Here is a 17,287-nt window from a genome sequence, read left to right as displayed (position 1 = left end):
AAAGAAATGAAGACAGCCTAAGAGACCTCTGGGACAACATTAAACGCAACAACATTCGCATTATAGGGGTCCCAGGAGGAGAAGAAAGAGAGAAAGGACCTGAGAAAATATGTGAAAAGATTATAGTTGAAAACTTCCCAACATGGGAAAGGAAATAGACACCCAAGTCCAGGAAGTCCAGAGAGACCCATACAGGATAAACCCAAGGAGAAACATGCCGAGACACACAGTAATCAAACTGGCAAAACTTAAAGACAAAGAAAAATTGTTGAAAGCAACAAGGGAAAAACAATTAATAACATACAAGGGAACTCCCATAAGGTTGACAGCTGATTTCTGAGCAGAAAGTCTACAAGCCAGAAGGGAGTGGCATGACATATTTAAAGTGATGAAAGGGAAGAACCTACCACCAGGATTTCTCTAGCTGGCAAGTATGTCATTCAGATTCAATAGAGAAATTAAAAGCTTTACAGACAAGCAAAAGCTAAGAGAATTCAGCACCACCAAACCAGCTCTACAACAAATGCTAAAAGAACTTCTCCAAGTGGGAAACACAAGAGAAGAAAAGGATCTTCAAAAACAAACCCAAACCAATTAAGAAAATGGTAACAGGAACATACATATCAATAATTACCTTAAACATGAATGGACTAAATACTCCAACCAAAAGACACAGGCTTGCTGAATGGATACAAAAACAAGACCCATATATATGCTGTCTAGAAGAGACCCACTTCAGACCTAGGGACACATACAGACTGAAAGCGATGGGATGAAAAAAGGTATTCCATGCAAATGGAAATCAAAAGAAAGCTGGAGTAGCAATACTCATATCAGATAAAATAGACTTTAAAATAAAGACTATTACAAGAGACAAGGAAGGACACTACATAATGATCAAGGGATCAATCCAAGAAGAAGATATAACAATTATAAATATATATGCACCCAACATAGGAGCACCACAATACATAAGGCAACTACTAACAGCTATAAGAGAGGAAATTGACAGTAACACAATAAGAGTGAGGGAATTTAACAGCTCACTTACACCAATGGACAGATCATCCAAACAGAAAATTAATAAGGAAACACAAGCTTTAAATGACACAATAGACCAGATAGATTTAATTGATATTTCTAAGACATTCCATCCAAAAACAGCAGATTACACTTTCTTCTCAAGTGCGCACAGAACACTCTCCAGGATAGATCCCATATTGGGTCACAAATCAAGCCTCAGTAAATTTAAGAAAACTGAAATCTTATCAAGCAACTTTTCTGACCACAACACTATGAGACTAGATATGAATTACAGGGAAAAAACGTAAAAAACACTAACACATGGAAGCTAAACAATACGTTACTAAATAACCAGGAGATCACTGAAGAAATCAAAGAGGAAATAAAAAAATACCTAGAGATAAATGACAATGAAAACACAATGATCCAAAACCTATGGGGTGCAGCAAACCCAGTTCTAAGAGGGAAGTTTATAGCAATACAAGTCTACCTAAAGAAACAAGAAAAACCTCAAATAAATAATCTAACCTTACACCTAAAGGAATTAGAGAAAGAAGAACAAACAAAACCCCAAGTTAGCTGAAGGGAAAAAAATCATAAAGATCAGAGCAGAAATAAATGAAATAGAAACAAAGAAAACAATAGCAAAGATCAATAAAACTAAAAGTTGGTTCTTTGAGAAGATAAACAAAATTGATAAACCATTAGCTAGACTCATTAAAAAAAGAGGGAGTGGACTCAAATCAATAAAATTAGAAATGAAAAAGGAGAAGTTACAACAGACACAGCAGAAATGCAAACTATCCTAGGAGACTACTACAAGCAACTCTATGGGAAAAAAATGGACAACCTCGAAGAAATGGACAAATTTTTGGAAAGGTATAACCGTCCAAGGCTGAACCAGGAAGAAACAGAAAATATAAACACACCAATCACAAGTAATGAAATTGAAACTGTGATTAAAAATCTTCCAACAAACAAAAGTCCATGTCCAGATGGCTTCAGAGGTGAATTCTATCAAACATTTAGAGAAGAGCTAACACCCATCCTTCTCAAACTCTTCCAAAAAACTGAAGAGGAAGGAACACTCCCAAACTCATTCTAGGAGGCCACCATCACCCTGATACCAAAACCAGACAAAGATACTACAAAAAAAGAAAATTACAGACCAATATCACTGATGAATATGGATGCAAAAATCCTCAACAAAATACTAGCAAACAGAACCCAACAACATGTTAAAAGGATCATACACCATGATCAAGTGGGATTTTTCCCAGGGATGCAAGGATTCTTCAATATAAGCAAATCAAAGTGACACACCATATTAACAAATTGAAGAATAAAAACCATATGATCACCTCAATAGATGCAGAAAAAGCTTTTGACAAAATTCAACACCCATTTATGATAAAAACTCTCCAGAAAGTGGGCATAGAGCAAACTTACCTGAACACAGTAAAGGCCATATATGACAAACCCACAGCAAACATCATTCTTAACAGTGAAAAACTGAAAGCATTTCCTCTAAGATCACGAAGAAGACAAGGATACCCACTCTCACCACTATTATTGAACATAGTTTTGGAAGTACTAGCCATGGCAATCAGAGAAGAAAAAGAAATAAAAGGAATACAAATTGGAAAAGAAGCAGTAAAAGTGTCAGTTTTTGCAGATGCCATGATACTATACATAGAGAATCCTAAAGATGCTACCAGAAAACTACTAGAGCTAATCAATGAATTTGGTAAAGTAGCAGGATACAAAATTAATGCACAGAAATCTCTGGCATTCCTATACACTAATGATGAAAAATCTGAAAGAAAAGTTATGGAAACACTCCCATTTACCATTGCAACAAAAAGAATAAAATACCTAGGAATAAACCTACCTGGGGAGACAAAAGACCTGTATGCAGAAAACTATAAGACATTGATGAAAGAAATTAAAGATGATACAAACAGATGGAGAGATATACCACGTTCTTGGATTGGAAGAATCAGTATTGTGAAAATGACTCTACTACCCAAAGCAATCTACAGGTTCAGTGCAATCCCTATCAAATTACCAATGGCATTTTTTACAGAACTAGAACAAAAAATCTTAAAATTTGTATGGAGACACAAAAGACCCCGAATAGCCAAAGCAGTCTTAAGGGAATAAAAACGTAGCTGGAGGAATCAGACTCCCTGACTTCAGACTCTACTACAAAGCTACAGTAATCAAGACAATATGGTACTGGCACAAAAACAGAAATATAGATCAATGGAACAGGATAGAAAGCCCAGAGATAAACCCACACACCTATGGTCAACTAATCTATGACAAAGGAGGCAAAGATATTTAAGAGACTGTCTTTTCTCCACTGTATAAGTGGTGCTGGGAAAACTTGACAGATCCATGTAAAAGAATGAAATTAGAACACTCCCTAACACCATACACAAAAATAAACTCAAAATGGATTAGAGGCCTAAATGTAAGACCAGACACTATAAAACTCTTAAAGGAAGACATAGGAAGACTACTCTTTGACATAAATCACAGCAAGATCTTTTTTGATCCACCTCCTAGAGTAATGGAAATAAAAACAAAAATAAACAAATGGGACCTAATGAAACTTCAAAGCTTTTGCAAAGCAAAGGAAACTACAAGCAAGATGAAAGGACAACCCTCAGAATGGGAGAAAATATTTGCAAACAAATCAACAAAGGATTAATCTCCAAAATATATAAACACTTCAAGCAGCTCAATAATAAAAAAACAAACAACCCAATCCAAAAATGGGCAGAAGACCTAAATAGACATTTCTCCAAAGAAGACATACAGATGGCCAAGAGGCACATGAAAAGCTGCTCAACATCACTAATTATTAGAGAAATGCAAATCAAAACTACAATGAGGTATCACCTCACACCAATTAGAATGGGCATCATCAGAAAATCTACAAACAACAAATTCTGGAGAGACTGTGGAGAAAAGGGAACACTCTTGCATTGTTGGTGAGAATGTAAATTGATACAGCCACTATGGAGAACACTATGGAGGTTCCTTAAAAAACTAAAAATAGAATTACCATATGACCCAGCAATTCCACTACTGGGCATACACCCAGAGAAAACCATAATTCAGAACGACACATGCACCCCGATGTTCACTGCAGCACTATTTACAATAGCCAGGTCATGGAAGCAACCTAAATGCCTATTGACAGACGACTGGATAAAGAAGATGTGGTACATATATACAATGGAATATTACTCAGCCATAAAAAGGAACGATATTGGGTCATTTGTAGAGCCGTCGATGGATCTAGAGACTGTCATACAGAGTGAAGTAAGTCAGAAAGAGAAAAACAAATATTGTGTATTAACGCATATATGTGGAACCTAGAAAAATGGTACAGATGAACCAGTTTACAGGGCAGAAACTGAGACACTGATATAGAGAACAAACGTAAGGACACCAAGGGGGGAAAGCGGCTGGGGTGTGTGTGTGTGATGAATTGGGAGATTGGGATTGACATATATACACTAATATGTATAAAATGGAAAACTAATGAGAACTTGCTATATAAAAAAATAAATAAAATAAAATTCAAAAATTCGAAGAAAAAAAAAAGAAAAGCCAGACGCATTGGTTTCCACTACGAGCACTAAGACCAAAGTGCTGGTGGGGGAGTTAATACAGGTGAGAGAGAGTTTGAGAGCATTCTGCATAAAACAAATATATATTGAGCTGTTATATGCAAGGTGAAAACATTGTTAAGGTACAACCCCACTGTCATAGAACTCTCAGTGTCACAGAGGAGGCAGACACATCAGTGCATAATTACACAACAGGTGCATGTAGGGTGACAGATGGGCACACAGAGGAGGGGCACCTCGCCCAGCCTTGGGAATGCAGGAGACTTCCAGGATCAGAGGACGCTTGAGCCGAGCCTTAAAAGAGGAGTGTATTAGGTTCCTGTGGCTGCTACAATAAGTTACCACAAACCTGGTAGCTTAAAATGAAGAGCTATTTATTTTTTCACAGTTCTAGAGGGCAGAAGTATAAAGTCAAGCTGTTGTCAGTGCTACATTCAGCCTCCCCAAGGCTCTCAGGGAAAAACCTTTCCTTGCTTCTTCCAGTTTATGGTGGCACCAAGCACTCCTTGGCTTGTGGCAACATAACTCTTGTCTCTGCCTGTCCTTGCATGGCCTTCTCCCGTTGTCCCCACTCCTAACATTAATAAAGGATGAGCTGCTCCCACAAAATAAGAGCACTTGTCATTGGATTTTTAAGGCTCACCCGGTTAATCCAGAATGATCTCATCTCAAGATTCTTAACCTAATTACATCTACAAAGAGTCTTTTTCCAAATAAGGTCAAACTCATTGGTACCAGATGGTAGGCCTTGGACATATCTTTCGCCGGCCACAAATCAACCTTCTACAATGGGCTGTGTGAATAAGAGCTGATAATCTGGCAAAGAGTGGGGTAAAGGCATTCCAACATGAGCAACACTTAGCAAAGCAGTATCTATGAGAACGAGTAACCTATATGAACATGGAGAAAAGAGCACCGGGAAACACAGAAAAAGCAACTAAGACTTTATATGCTGTGCTAAGGCTTACAAAGCACTGTCATGTAACAACACTTTGAACCACCCAAGACCCTTTAAGGCAGTAGGAATAGCCAAATTATGATGCTTCTCTTTTTTAAAAAAAAAAAACTTTTTATTTATTAATAAACTATAGAGAAAATTGAAAAAATAAAATAAAATAAAATGGATAACCAACAAGGACCTACTGTATAGCACAGGGAGCTCTGCTCCATGTTATGTAACAACTTAAATGGGAAAAGAATTTGAAAAAGAATAGCTACATGTATATGTATAACTGAATCACTTTACTGTACGCCTGAAACTAATACAACATTGTTAATCATCTATACTCCAATATAAAATAAAAAGTTAAAAAGACTAGCCAAATTTTACTCATAATGATGCAGAGGCAGAAAGATTCAACACCTTGTCCAGACACACATGCCTATGAAGTGGATGAGGTGGGACCTAAGACTTCCAATTCAAAATTCTGTGTCTACTTCACCATACAGTGCTGCAGTCATCCCTTTTCTACTGTTACAGAAAAAGATAAATTCCTAAGTCAAATTAATCATATTTTAAATAATCTTTATTCCTACAGGACATCTGGGAAATAAAGCATCACAATCCCTCTGTAGAAAAATATACAATAGTAGGTTTCACTTAAGGTCAGAAGTGAATCCAAGAGGGACTTCCCTGGCGGTCCAGTGGGTAAGACTCCACGCTTCCAATGCTGGGGGCGAGGGTTTGATCCTTGGTCGGGGAACTAAGATCCCACGTGCCATGCAGCCAAAAGTAAATAAATAAATAAAATTCTTTAAAAAAGAAGTGAATCCGAGAAAGGAAGTCCAGGTCTCAAACTCCCAACACGTTTCAAGTGACCCAGAGCCTGGCAGGGAGCACGTGTGTTGAAAGATCCAAAAGAGAAAGTGTGTAAGAGCACCTAGCATGCCTGGTGTCGCACAAATGCCCCAAATAAGTAAGCATCAGTTTCCTTGCCTGGCTCAGGGCCACATGAGGAGTCAGAGACAGTGAGGAAATGAACCGTGGCAGTTATGCCCAAACACTTTCAGCGTCAGCAAAACAAGGCTAAAGATACAAAGCCGGACCCACTGGTGCTGGTGAAATAATGAATGCTTAACACAAAGGCTATAATTATTCACCTTACATCCTCTCAACGCTGGGAGTTGCTGAAGGAATGATATTTCTGCCTGTTGATCTTTTTCTTCCTTGTGATTTACAGCACAAGAATAAATAAATGTGTGGCTGAGGTTTCATTAATATATTATCGTTTGGCCCTGGAACCCAATAGCACTACTGAAAAAAAGCTGCGACACACTTAACCTGGCAAGAGTCAGCCACCGTGCTGCTGCAGCAGGGACCACAGTTGAAAGCCATAAGCATCTTGCTCTTTTGTTCCCTGAGCGGTGGGAGAGGGAGGATATTGCAGCTGGAGTTGGGGGGAGGGGACAGCAGCCCTTCAATATGGTCTGGAGTAGTTTCCACCTGAGCCGCAATCAGGCTTCCTAATTCCCATTTCTGAGACGCAAATATGATCTAGGAATATCAACCACAAATAAATAAGTCAAACACAAAACACATTCTTGTTTTGTCTCCAGCGTGAAATGAAAAGATCACTGGAAACAGAGAGGGCTGACCACTTCCAGGCTGGGAAGCAGCAGGAAAGGGGAGGGAGTGGGCTGGAGGGGCTGCCCCTTAATGAGGGACTCTCTCTACCACCATGCAGAGTGGTGCTCTACCTGGGCTGCACACTGGAATCACCAGGGGCATGTGGCAAAATTCCAGGCCCCATCCCAGACCAATTACATGGGATCTCTGGGTGAGGACCAGGGCATTGGGATTTTTGAAAGCTCCCCTGTCATTCCAATGTGCAGCCACAGTTGGGGCCTTTGCTTTAAAAACGAAAAACAAAACACTGGAATATCTCACTGTCCCAAAATGTCTTTTTTCCCCCTCTGGGTTAGAGTTGCAGACAGGAAGGATAATATATTAGCTGCCCTTTGTGAGTGCCTTAGAGCTCTCCAAGCTGGCCACCTGAGTGTCTTGGGCTGAAGAGCAGCTGCTTCTCAGCCATCCGAGGCTGCGCATTTACTTCTGTCCTCTCCTGTCTCCTGCCTGCTCCTTTAGCTCCCTTAAAACACCTTCTTCTGCTCAAGGACCAGCTCAGGACTTACATTAGCGATAATCATGCTGCAGCTGCTATTCTTCTTATAGATCGTATCTAACATTTACTGAGTGCAAATTATGTGCCAGGCATTGTTCTGAGTTCTTTACAGAGTATGAACTTAACTTAACCCTTATGATAATCATTTTCCTTTGTTTTCTTCAGTTAAATAATGATTTCATTCCTTTACTACATAATAAGTCAAATTTATACAACTATGGCAGAGGATGAGAATGGCTTATATTTCCAACCAGGAGAAGTCACTATTCCTTTTTGTAAAACTGAAGTATAGTTGATTTAAAATACTATATTAGTTTCAGAATGGGAGAAAATATTTGCAAACGATGCAACTGACAAGAGATTAATCTCCAAAATATACAAACAGCTCATGCAGCTCAGTATCAAAAAAAACAAACACCTCAATCAAAAAAGGGACAGAGGGCTTCCCTGGTGGCGCAGTGGTTGAGAGTCCGCCTGCCAGTGCAGGGGACATGGGTTCGTGCCCCGGTCTGGGAAGATCCCACATGCCGCAGAGCGGCTGGGCCCGTGAACCATGGCCGCTGAGCCTGCGTGTCCGGAGCCTGTGCTCCGCAACGGGAGAGGCCTGCGTACCGCAAAAAAAAAAAAAAAAAAAAGGGACAGAACCACTGTGGAAAATGGTATGGAGGTTCCTCTGAAAACTAAAAATACAATTACCACGTGACCCAGCAATCCCACTCCAGACAAAACTATAATTCAAAAAGATACATGGACCCTTATGTTCATAGCAGCACTATTCACAATAGCCAAGACATGGAAACAACCAAAATGTCCATCGACAGATGAATGGATAAAGAAGATGTGGTACATATATACAGTGAAATACTACTCAGGCATAAAAAAGAATGAAATAATGCCATTTGCAGCAGCATGAATGCAACTAGAGATTATCATACTAAGTGAAGAAAGTCAGAAAGAGAAAGACAAATACCATATGATATCACTCATAAAATATGACACATATGAAACTATCTATGAAACAGAAACAGAATCAGGAACACAGAGAACAGACTGGTGGTTGCCAAGGGGGAGGGGGGTGGGAGAGGGTTGGACTGGGAGTTTGGGATTAGCAGATGCAAACTGGAATATACAGAATAAACAAAAATGTTTTACTGTATAGCACAGGGAACTATATTCAATATCCTCTGATAAACCATAATGGAAAATATGAAAAAAAGTGTATATATATATATATATATATGTATAACTGAGTCACTTTGCTGTACAGCAGTAATTAACACAATACTGTAATTCAACTATAAATCAATAAAAAATATATTTTAAAAAAATGGGCAGAAGATCTAAATAGACATTTCTCCAAAGAAGACATACAGATGGCCAAAAAGCTCATTAAAAGATGTTCAACATCACTAATTATTAGAGAAATGCATATCAAAACTACAATGAGGTATCACCTCACACCGGTCAGAATGGCCATCATCAAAAAATCTACAGACAATAAATGCTGGAGAGGGTGTGGAGAAAAGGAAACCCTCCTACACTGTTGCTGAAAATATAAATTGGTACAATCATTATGGAGAGCAGTATGGAGGTTCCTTAAAAAACTAAAAATAGAGCTACCATATGATTCAGTTATACATATACATATATCTATTCTTTTTCAGATTCTTTTCCCTTATAGGTTATTACAGAGTATTGAGTAGAATTCTCTATGCTATACAGTAGGTCCTTGTAGATTATCTATTTTATATATAGTAGTGCATATGTGTTAATCTCAACCTCCTAATTTATCCCTCTCCCCTACCTTTGCCCTTTTGTAACCATAAGTTTATTTTCTATGTCTGTGAGTCTGTTTCCGTTTTGTCAATAAGTTCATTTGTGTCATTTTTTTAGACTCCACACATAAGTGATGTAAGATATTTGTCTTTCTCTGACTTTACTTAGTATGATAATCTCTAGGTCCACCCATGTTGCTGCAAATGGCATTATTTTGTTCTTTTTTAAGGCTGAGTAATATTTTATTATATATACACCACATCTTCTTTATCCATTCCTCTGTTGATGGACATTTAGGTTGCTTCCATGTCTTGGCTATTGTAAATAGTGCTGCTATGAACATTGAGGTGCATGTATCTTTTCAAATTATAGTTTTCTCTGGATATATGTCCAGGAGTGGGATTGCTGGCTCATATGGTAGCTCTATTTTTAGTTTTTTTAAGGAACCTCCATACTATTTTATCCAGAGATAAACCTATGCACCTATGGTCACCTAATCTATGACAAAGGAGGCAGAATATACAATGGAGGAAAAACAGTCTCTTCAATAAGTGGTACTGGGAAAACTGGACAGCTACATGTAAAAAAATGAAATTAGAACACTCTCTAACACCATACACAAAAATAAACTCAAAATGGATTAAAGATCTAAACATAAGCCTGGGATACTATAAAACTCTTAGAGGAAAACATAGGCAGAACACTCTCTGACATAAATTGCCTTAAGATATTTTTTGATCCACCTCCTAGGGTAATGACAATAAAAGCAAAAATAAACAAATGGGACCTAATTAAACTTAAAAGCTTTTGCACAGCAAAGGAAACCATAAACAAAATGAAAAAACGCACAGAATGGGCGAAAATATTTGCAAATGAATCAACCAACAAGGGATTAATCTCCAAAATATACGAGGAGCTTATGCAGCTCAATATCAGAAAAACAACCCAATCAAAAATTGGGCAGAAGATCTAAACAGAAGATTGGGCAGAAGATCTAAATGTCTTACTGTATAGCACAGGGAACTATATTCAATATCCTCTGATAAACCGTAATGGAAAATATGAAAAAGAGTGTGTGTATGTATATATATATATATATATATATATATATATATATATATCTCCTGTTCTCCTATCCTGTTCCACTGATCTATATTTCTGTTTCTGTTCCAATATCATATTGTTTTGATTACTGTAGCTTTGTAGTATAGTCTGAAGTCAGGGAGCCTGATTTCTCCCGCTCCGTTTTTCTTTCTCAAAATTGCTTTGGCTATTCAGGGTCTTTTGCATTTCCATGCAAGTTGTAAAAATTTTTGTTCTAATTCTGTGAAATGAATCACTTTGCAGTACACCTGAAACTAACACAACATTGTGAATCAACTGTACTCCAAGATAAAATAAAAGTTAAAAATAAATTGCTTATTCTTATAATATAGAGCCTATTAATTTAGTTGCTGTCAGTAAGAATCAGAATTTAGAACCCTTATTCTTTCTGTTTGTCTCAAGATTTTTTCATGTAGTAATAGCTTTTTTAAAGAGTAGAGATCCCCAGGAAGATAAGGAGATAAAATGGATGACTTCAAGATTCTCAAGATATTATGGCCAGTCACACAATGTATTTGTGCAAGGTCATGAGAGTCCCCTAGGTTTGTAGACCTGCTCCTTCTCCAGGTCAGAGGTCAATGTCAGCCAGGAGAGGACACTCCTACAACAGTTCAGAGCCAACTGGGACAACCCCTTCCCAGGAGTGTGAACGCAACTTATGAAGGTGGTAGCCAGGTCAGAGAGCCAGAAAAAGATTTTGACGTATTATTTTGATGTCCATTTAGAAGATGAAGATAAAGAAACAGGTCTAGAGTGGCAGAGCCAGGCTTTGACCTAGGCTCCAAAGCCTGTGTGTTTGATGACTGCTACCCAGTATGTCATCTGACCTACTCTGGGTATTCCAGGCTACCCTCAGCTCTCTTTCCTCTGAATTCACATTTTCTTAAGTCAATTCCACATGACATAACAATTTGTCAAGTTTGTTATTATTTGTTGCCAGTGTGATAAGTGTGTCTCTCCAGCTATATGAACTCCCCAAAAGACATAAATCTGAGAGGTCATATAAAATATCATGCTTGAGAGCAAGGATGGCCCATATAATTTTCCTCCTCTAAATTAATCACTAGATTAATTACTTTATCTAGCACAACCCCATTTTCCTAATCTGTAAAACATCAGAAATGATAGTTTCAACTCCATCCCCATGGCCATAGGAATAAAATGAAATTCTATAAGTATAAAGTCCTTAGCATAGTGCTGGTGCTAGTAAGGGTTCAACAAGTGTTTCATATTTAAAAGCTGATTTTAGCTCAGGTATAAAAAAATAATAGTACAATGTCAGAAAAATAGCAAAAGGTAATGTTTCTTCAGAGCTGTTAAGTATACACTTTTTTTTTTTTTTTTTGCGGTACGCAGGCCTCTCACTGTTGTGGCTTCTCCCGTTGTGGAGCACAGGTTCCAGACGCGCAGGCCCAGCGGCCATGGCTCACAGGCCCAGCCACTCTGTCGCATGTGGGATCTTCCTGGACCAGGGCACAAACCCGTGTCCCCTGCATCGGCAGGCAGACTCTCAACCACTGCGCCACCAGGGAAGCCCAAGCATACACTTTTAAATGTTATTAGAGCAACCATTCTTCATATACATTAAAAGAAAAAAAATACTGTCCAAAATGAATGTAAGTCTGGGTTTGTGCATCTGTACATACATGTGGGTTTATATATGACAATGTACATTCATGCTTTAAAGTCCCCCACTGCTGCAATGACAGAAGAACTAACAAAGAGAAAAATCATAATCTTGGTCGAAATAAAATAAACAAGATCACTGCAGATCATAAATGTAGTTGAGCTCCATATTCACAGAGGGCAAAGGTGGCCAAGAATTTATATCTTTTAGTACAATAGAAACTAAAAGTGTTCCACATGCTGTGGGAGATTAGAGCTGGTCTCTCAACATGAAACCAAGGTGGTGAAGAAAGCTGGAATGGGATCCTTGCTTATAATAGGAAACATTAAAAAAAAAAAAACTATTGTGAGGAAGATTCAAAATTTAATATCAAAAGAGGTAAGAATGAATAAGAAGACAAACAAAGTGCTGGTTTGCTTGGTGACTGAATGGGTAATATCTTCAACATCTCTAGTGGCAGAGAACTCTCAATCAATGTAAGGTCTGGTTAGGAACCTGGGGCACAGGTGGGCTGTGTGTATATGTGTGGGTGCCATGGGGGTGGGGGTGCTTAGTGTTCAAGTAGAAGCAATCCCAAAACCACTAGATAAGAAGGTTAAATATAGAAAGAAGGAGAATGGAAGGGGAAAAAACATTCCACTCAAAACTGAATATTCAACCCAAAATTCTAAAACCCATGTGGAAAAACTAATGCTAAGATGGAGTGCTAAAAACATCAACACATGGAAAGGAAACTCACTCTTTCACTTTGAAATAAGTATGTTTAGATGCTCAAAGATATAAAGAAATAGCTCCATAAAAAGAACAAGAAACTAAGAAGCCAAACAGTAAAATAAGAACAGGTGTCTACGAAAAAAAAAACAATAAAAATTTTGTAAATCAAGTATATAGTCATTGAAATTAAAAGAATAGCTGGGATAAACTCTAGACCAGATGTAGTCAAAGAGATAATTAATGAATTGGAAAATAATACTGTAAACATATAGTACCCAGAATCAGCAGAGACATAAAAAAAACATTAGGGCTTCCCTGGTGGTGCAGTGGTTGAGAGTCTGCCTGCCGATACAGGGGACATGGGTTCTTGCCCCGGTCCGGGAAGATCCCACATGCCGCGGAGCGGCTGGGCCTGTGAGCCATGGCCGCTAAGCCTGTGCGTCCGGAGCCTGTGCTCCGCAACGGGAGAGGCCACGTCAGTGAGAGGCCTGCATACCGAAAAAAAAGAAAACATTAAAGAATTAAGAGATATAGAAAATAAAGTAAGATTCTAACCTAAATCTAATAGTACTTCCAGAAAAAGAAGACTGATGAAATGGCATAAAAACATATTTAAAGAACAAAACTGTTGAGAATTTTCTAGAATGAAAGAAAACATGAGTTCTCCAGTAGGAAGTGAATATGGAGTGCTAAGAAAAATAAACCTACTTCTAGTCATTTAATAGTGAAGTCACAGAACAGCTAGAATAGAAAGGAAAGACATATTACCAACAAGAAATAGTTGTAGAAAACAAACTTATGGTTACCAAGGGGGAAAGAGGGAGGGATAAATTGGGAGACTGGGATTGATATAGACACACTACTATATACAAAACAGATAACTAGTAAGAACCTACTGTATAGCACAGGGAACTCTACTCAATACTCTGTGATGACCTATATGGGAAAAGAATCTAAAAAAGAGTGGATATATGTGTATGTATAGCTGATTCACCTTGCTATACAGCACAAACTGATACAACACTGTAAATTAACTACACTCCAATAAAAATTAACTTAAAAAAACAACAGGGATAGTTGAGTTCTCGGCAATAATTCTCAGAAGATAATAACTTTGAAATATAAGGGAAATATGTACATACACATATCAATAATACATACAGTACATTAGACCTTAAATGTTCATTACCTTAACTCTCTGGCAGGGCAGGGAGGAAGAAATTGTATCATATACTAGAAAACAACTGGAATCTTCAGCTCACCTTCCACTCCTCACCCCTTGTCACCAGGATGAAACAGCATGCCCGGCACGTGGGTGTTTACCGAGGAACAGGACCTCACAACATCATGAGGTAGCTCATCCTTTCCATGAGTGCTGACAAGTCTTAAACCAACAAGATTCATAATCGTCCTTAAAATGGCTCAAATCATAAAATGAATAACTTAGGAAAGAAGGTTAATCTAAGGTAATAGGGAGGGAGGAAACTATTAAAGTATTTAGTATGAGACATGCAGAGTGAATAATGGTTTTAGGGTACTAACATAACACAAAAAGTGGTTACATGTTACTCTACTAGGGCTTGTTTAAACTTGTTGGAAGGCTTGGTGTTCACGGGATGAGCTTCATATAGGAGACAGACAGCTTGATATTTGTGCCTAAGAAGCTGGCTGAACCCAGATTCAGAGAGTGCAAGGAACAAGATACTGAATAGCTCAGCAGAAGAGGAAAAAATCAGTGAGGTTGAACCAGTGGGGTGGAAAGTCTGTAAGGCACACTGACATTAGAGGACCCCATAAAAATGAATAATGGTGAGCTGGCCCCACTGAATCAAATTTGTTAGATTACTGTGCTGTGGTTGAAAGGAAGCTGTCCCCGGAGACTTTGAGTTGTGTGATTCTTGGGTCATTGAACACACCGGCTTTACCTATGGCTTATTACAGTATGAGCCAGATTTTCTCTATGGCTGAAGCCTCAGATTAATGAGGTAGAAGCTTAAAGGATTCAATTAATTCAAAAGAAAGCATTTCTTAAAAGAGCAAAAGCTTTCGGTGTGGTTTGAATCCCTCAGCTTGATGGTAGACTAGGAGGAGTAAGAAGGCCAGCGTGAGGGTCCTGCCTCCCTCTCTGTTCTAACGTAAAGAACAGAGTAAAGAACAGGGTAAAGCTGGGCGAGCCACAGATCCTGCTTCTGACCTCTGCATCTGCTGCTCCCTCTGCCTGGAACAACCTCCCACCCCACCCCAGATATGAGCATGGCTAACCTCGCCTCTTTCCGGTCTTTGCTCAGGTGTTACCTTCTCTGTGATACCTTTCCTGACCATCCCATCTAAAATGTCAACAGACCCTTTACACACACACTTTCTACACTTCTTCCCTCCCTTTTTCCCTTTAGCGCTTACCACTGCCTAGTACACTACACGTTACTTATTGTCTATCCTCCCTTCTCCCACCAATGCAGAGACTCCACGAAGGCAAAGATTTTTGTCTGTTTTGTTTACTGATATATGCCCCAACATCTACAGCATGTTGGTGCATCTCCAACAGGAGCTCCTCCATCAAAATCTTTTGAATGTGCCAATGAATCTTGCATAAGCCCCATGACAGCTAGCATTCCAGTGTTCGCGAATGCTAAGCTGAAAATCTTTATTTATTGCAATAATTATTGCAATATCTATAACTTATAAATCTAACCACATTCTGTTAACTTAAAACTGAGGTTAAGAACTTCCTCTAAGGTAATTATTGGTTTCACACAAACTATGCACAGTACATCCGCCTTTGCAGAAATATGATCAGACACTCGATTTAGATCAGACAATTTACGTTCAACACTCAGATAAGGCATCTGAGCCCTCTGCTGACAACAGAACTAGAAATTGACTGATTACGGGATAACACTTTGGCTTTCTAAATACAGCACTGCCTTTTCTCAGAAGAGCTCAAAAATAGACAAAAAAGATTTGAAAAAGATGAGTAAAAACCTTATATATTTCCACTAGAATGTTGATTTCTTTATATATTTTCTCTCCTAAAGTCTAACAAAGAGACACCTGTAAAATGTTACAGGTAAGGTGCTCTCCACTTTCACTTAGGCCCAAATCAAAGAATCCAAATGAAAGATCATGGCTATCTTTATGGAATCACATTGTAAACTCTCAACCTATCTGGGTTCCTAGACATCAACCAAGAGACTTTGAAGACTGAGAGGAACCCAGTTGGATATTTTCACAGGTGAATTTATTGGTTTGTTTCCATAAAACTATACCTAATTCTCTTTTATAATTGTAGATATTTAACTTAGAAAGTTAGGAGGCTCACCGATATCAGAAGAAATTTTATATTACTGGGTGGATTTAGAAACTGGAATAACTTGGGTTTTACTCAGAGCAACAAATGACTATTGTGATAGTATCAATAGCTAAATTTCCACCACTCATTTTCACTAAAAACTACATTCGCTAAACACATAACTTAGTCAAGACTCTCTGCTCCTTGCTTCTAAATGATAGACTACTCTGAGGCTGGCAACCAAGAGTTTTGGGAAACAAGAGGCAAAGATATTGAAATTCAGAGACAAAAATCTGGCTTATAAAATAAAGCTTAAAGAACGAAATTACCTATAATAGCAAGTAATTAATTATAAAAATAGCAATTAGCTGGAAGAGCAAAAAAGAAACAAAAATATTAATTATATTTTCACTTATGTAAATCTCTTGAGATTAATTTTCTGTAACCATAGCCCTATTAGTGGTATTTAATTGAGCTAATAAAAACTATTAAAAGGCAATGGATTAATACAGATGGTAATTTTTCCTTTTCACTTCAAGGCTGAGTCTTCTCCACTTCATCCCTTCTAAAATGCATCAAAGCCAAGAAAGAGCTATCTACTGAGACTTCAGCTGTCATTAAGCCCTTGCCCTCTTTGAAAATAATACCAGCTCTCTTTAATACCTATAGGAAGCCATCACAGTTACTATTATTTCAAAGAGAGTAGACTTTTTTTAATGATGTAGTAATTGAATTCAGGGCAATAATGTAAATTAGCAGATTTTATACAATATTTCTCTTTTTTTAGAGGGTAGAATAATTGTCCAGACATCTAGAGGAATACTACTTTTCTGTAGAAATGAAATTGTAAACCTTATAACAAGTTAACATGAGCAGGTGCTACTCTCAGATTGTCATATGTTCCTGGAAATCATGTGAGTTATAGAAGGTGGGGGAAGTCAAGAAGTCCTAGTCCCCCATAGTGATGGGGGGTGGGGGAGGTCTTTAA

The 17,287-nt window shown here is 38.2% G+C and overlaps 1 protein-coding gene across 1 annotated transcript in view; it reads right to left on the bottom strand.

Annotated features, from left to right (window-relative positions):
• The window catches only part of PLCH1 (phospholipase C eta 1), a 240,005-nt gene that overhangs the window by 42,766 nt on the left and 179,952 nt on the right, over positions 1 to 17,287 (bottom strand). The gene's annotated exons all lie outside the window — the stretch shown is intronic.

Source organism: Aethalodelphis obliquidens, unplaced genomic scaffold (genome assembly GCF_003676395.1).
Source record: "Aethalodelphis obliquidens isolate GAN/ISIS:26980383/991018 unplaced genomic scaffold, ASM367639v1 scaffold1, whole genome shotgun sequence".
In the NCBI taxonomy this organism is placed as follows: domain Eukaryota; kingdom Metazoa; phylum Chordata; class Mammalia; order Artiodactyla; family Delphinidae; genus Aethalodelphis; species Aethalodelphis obliquidens.
The sequence above is the reverse complement of the archived record's forward strand: the minus strand, read 5'-3'. Positions and strand labels throughout refer to the sequence as shown.